Raw genomic sequence first — 5,230 nt, forward strand, 5'->3', positions numbered from 1 at the left:
ATTTCAAGACTTTCTAATCTCTTGTTTTTGATAATAGCTATTCTAATTCAATAAATGTATTATCTTTAAATGAAGTTCTAGTTCTTTTCTATGACATAAGAATATATTGAAGATTTTCTTTCTTCAAGATTTATATCTTTGATAGTTTGACAAGAATATTAACTTACTATTTTTTTATCTTATTTTAGAAATGAGTAGATTACTTCACTTCTATTGTTGTATTTTGAAGGTTGTGGACTATCCACCTTTAAACAAATAATCTCTTTTTCTAAGACTAAACTTTTCTTTAAAGAGAGTGGATTATTCTTCTTTGTGAAAATTTTCATTTTATGCTAGAGGTTGTAAATTACCTTCATCTAATTTAACTTTTTGAATTTGTTTGAATTACCTATAGAAGGAAAGATTATGGATGCTACTCTCATCAAAAGTGAGAATAAATTTTCAACTATTGTAGATCTTTATGAGCTTGTCAACACTTTAAGAATAGAAATCTCATATATTTTCAACATGAATCATAGAAGTACTATTCTTATATCTATGGAAAAAGTTTAGAATTTTCAGCAAAAAGTTGTGCAATTGAAAGAAGCAAGTAGATTGACACCATAACCAAATCCAAGGAATTTTGCTTCTACAAGTATGACAAAGACAAGAATTGATATGCTTTAGAAGTTTCACAGAATAAGATCAAAATTTTGAGGATTTTTGCAACAAGTCAAGCTCTATCTAAGGTTACATCTCTTCTAATAATCCAATGGATTTACTCAAGTTGGATTTATAGGTGCACTTCTATCAAAAAACATTTTTTTTTGATTTGTATCTTTAATGGAAAAAGATTCATGACTCCTTAATAATTTGAATTCATTCCTAAAAGAGATTATGGCCACATTTGGAGAAAGTGATGAAGAAAGAATAATAGAGAGCAAGCTCTTATCTTTTTGGCAAGGATCATGATTAGCTACCATACATACTATTGAATTCCAAAACTTTTCTTGCAACATAGATTGGAATGACAAAGTTCTTATCAATCAATTTTGATACAGATTGATGGATAATGTCAAAGATTTTTTTATTAATAATATTTAAGGCAAAATCTTTGAAATAATTTATTGTTCATGCTATTGCATGTGATAATCAATTATTTGAAAGATGTCAAGAATAAAGACTTGGTTGAAGAGAAATAAATCAAATAATGATGGCAAGTCTTAAGTTTGTAAAAACTTATTCATCAAAATAATCTCTAGTATGAGAATTATTTGAATTGGATTTAAGGAATTTTGAATTAAAATTCAAATTTCATTCTTCTTATAAGGATGAAACATATTAGGATTTTTTGGATATTTATAAAACATATCTGACCATCTATAGTGAAATGTCTAATGCATTCCCAAACAAGATGACATGTAATATGACATGGATATGTTCTAAATCCCTAATAGATTAGGAAAAAACTTAATAATATAAAAAGCTTATGCTTTTATTATAGAGATTCTAAAAATAGTACTTAATATTTTTTAAAGAAACATCACAACCACAAAACAAAAAGCATGGTTACCAAAGAAGATGATGAGTCAAAAAACAAGTTTTTCTAGCTACAATAGAGACCATGTGGCTGAAATCTTATATAACTCCTAATAAAGATCCTATTCTCTCTTTTGATTCCTCACCTTGTTTTATAATAGAATTTTATTTAGAACCAAAAAATTACGTAGTCTTAGCTTTATTAGATTCAAAAGCCTCAGCATGTTTTATGAATGAAAATTTTGTCAAAAAATAAGAAATATCAATAGTGAAAAAAATTAAATATGTACATATAAAATTTATAGATGGTCATTTTCTATCTTTTAGAAATATTATATATAAGAGTGTTTCTTTAAATGTAGCAATTAAAGTTCATAATAGCATAGTAATATTTAACATAATAAAATCTTTGTTCAATCTAGTTATTTTAGGATTATTTTAGTTAAAATAATATAATCCTTAAATTAATTAAATTTCTTATAATCTTAATTTTTTTAATAATTTAATCTAAGATCTTATTAGTCAAGTAAAAATACATAAGTCTAGTACATCCAAATTCTTATTAGTAGATGCAAGTGCTTTCATACATGTTGCAAAAGAAGGGTTATCTTTTGTTATATATGCTATGCCTATTTTTGATGGTGAGAAGATGTCAAGTATTATTTCTAATCAGTATCAAGATTTTTGAGAATGTTTTTGAAAAAAAAATATAAATATTCTTTTAAAGCATCATTTTTATGATTTTTCTATTGATCTTCACGAAGGAACTCAACTACCATTTGAACCAATCTATAGCCTATCACAAAACAAGTTGGCTTCTCTCTATGAGTATATTGATGAGAACTTGATTGAAAATTTCATATGCTATTCTAAATATCTAATCAAGGCTCCTATTTTTTTTGTGGAGAAAAAAGATGGACCTCTGCAAATGTATGTAGACTATTAAGGACTTAATAAGATCACCATCAAGAATAGACATCCTCTACTTTTGACTTTAAGACTTTTTGATCAACTCAATCAAGCAAAGTTTTATACAAAAATAGATTTATGAAGAGCATTTAATCTGATACGTATTAAAAAAAGAGATTAATAAAAAATTATATTTTGAATCAAGTATGAGCATTTTGAATATAATGTCATGCCTTTTAGACTCATGAATGCACCAATTACTTTTCAACATCTAATAAATGATGTCTTTTTTGAATTTCTTGATGATTTTTTCAATTATTATTTATACAACATCTTAGTCTATTCTAAGAATATAAAAAAGTATGAATTTCATGTTTCTTGTGTATTACAAAAACTTAAAGATATAAAATTATATGCCAAGATAAAAAAGTATGTATTCCATACTACTTAAGTTAACTTCCTAGGATATATCATTTACAGCAAAAGACTAATGATGGATCCAAAAAAGGTCCAAACTATCATAAATTAGAAGATTTGAAGAATAATAAGAGACGTGCAATACTTTTTAGGTTTTGCCAATTACTATCAAATCTTCATTAAGATTTTTTTTCAAGTTGCAGCTCCACTTACATATTTGATTTATAAAGAAAAATTTAAGTGGAATAAAGTAGCCAAAGTATTGTTTGATGCTTTAAAAAAGAGATTATTTCTGTACCAATCTTATATTGTGTTGATTTTTTCAAGGTATTTTTTTATAGAAACAAATACATCAGATTTTGCCTTAGATGTAGTATTATTATAAATAAGAGCAAATAACAAATTCCATCTAGTAGCTTTTTTATTTGAATTTTTTTTCAGCAACCAAGATTAATTATGAGATCCATAATAAAGAACTCCTTGCAATCATAGATTCATTTCAAGAATGGCATCATTATTTAGAAGGCATCTTAAGTCAAATCATTATATATATATATATATATATATATATATAGATATCATAAGAACCTTGAGTACTTTATATCGGTACATGTTTTGAATTGTTGCTAAGCTTGTTGAAGCATGTTTTTATCAAGATTTGATTTCAAGATCACTTATTGACTCAAAAAACAACAATTTTCGTTACATATCTTTTTTAGATGTTTATATCTTGTGCCTAAAAAAAAGAATGCATCTTTTGACTAACAAAGGAATTTTGGAGCAAATATTGAATGATTTTTGGTGGCCTCAAATATGGAAAGCAGTCAAAGATTTTGTACAATCATGTGATATTTTTTCAAGATCCAAAATTCCTTGCTATTGACTTTATTAACTTCTTCAACCATTATTTATTCCAAAACAATTATGGTCTTTCATTTCTATGGATTTTATTATAGATCTTCTAATCTTAGATTTGTGTGATTCTTTATTTGTGGTAGTAGATCATTTTATAAAAATGGCACATTTTGTACAATTTATAAAATCTATCATAAGTGAAGAAATGGCTAAGCTTTTTTTTAACAACATCTATTGCTATCACGGATTGACTAAAGATGTTATATTAAATAAAAAGATTCAATTTATATTAAGATTTTAAAGAATCTTTTTTAAGATTTTAAAAGTAGATATAAATCTCTCTTTGATTTTTTGTCTTCAAACTGATGGACAAACAAAATGGGTGAATCAATTTTTGAGGCAATACTTAAGGTGTACCATCAATTATCATAAAGATGATTGAACAATTCTTTTACAATTGACAAAATTTGTGTACAATAATTTGATATATTCTTCTAATCAATAAACACCTTTCTTTGCCAATTATGGTTACCATCCATGACTTGATACTTTTGAATTTTTAAAAGTTAATAATCCTATAACAAAAGATTTAGCAAATTATTTGTCAGAGCTACATGTAATAATGAAGGTGCAGTTAAAGAAAATTTAAGAACAACAAAAGACTAATGTAGATGCCTATTGCAAGAAATAACCCCAATTTAATGTGGATGACAAGGTATGATTTTTTTGTCGCAGTATTAAGAGTACTCAACTTTGTGACAAGTCACACTATTATAGGCTTAGATCTTTTCCTATTTATGAATAAGTCAATCTAATTGCTTATCGATTACATCTACTAGAGTCTATGAAGATCTACCTTATATTTTATTTATCTCTTCTTAAGCTATGTAAGATAGTGAATATCTCAAAAAAAAGATAAATACCACCTCTTCTTATAAAAATAGATAATAATTAAGAATTCAAGGTGGAAGAATTTTTAAATTCAAGGCAAAGTCGAAATAGGTTAGAATGTCTTGTTCATTGGTGCAGATATGATATTAGTGAATGCACATAAAAGCCAATAAAGAATCTTACAACTATAGTTAAGAGAGTTGAGGCTTTTCATTGACAACATTTATGAAAATCAAGATAAAAAATAAATAAAAAAGATCTAAAGAAGGTAATGTTCTATCTTCTCCTTTTTTTTATAGCTTTTGTATATTTTTGATACTAAAGAGATAGAGAACCAACAACTAATAGATTCAACTTAAGAACTTTCACTTATTGACTTATTCAATAAGATTTTGTGATTGTTACAATCTTTAAGATGACATAATGAAGATAAAGATCTTCAAGAATGACATATCTTTTTTCAAATATATGGCAATATACAATGTGTTTGATATTACAACTTTGAAAGAGACTCCTAATATTTTGTGATTTTATTAGAGATAGAAAAAATTCTTGAAAGTATTTCAAATGTTTTATTTGAAGGAAGTTACAAAGGCCTTAACAATGATCAAATAACAAGGTAGCCTTCTTGCCCTAGTAT

This window comes from Physcomitrium patens, chromosome 6 (assembly GCF_059467195.1).
Source record: "Physcomitrium patens ecotype Gransden chromosome 6, ASM5946719v1, whole genome shotgun sequence".
Classification (NCBI taxonomy): Eukaryota; Viridiplantae; Streptophyta; class Bryopsida; order Funariales; family Funariaceae; genus Physcomitrium; species Physcomitrium patens.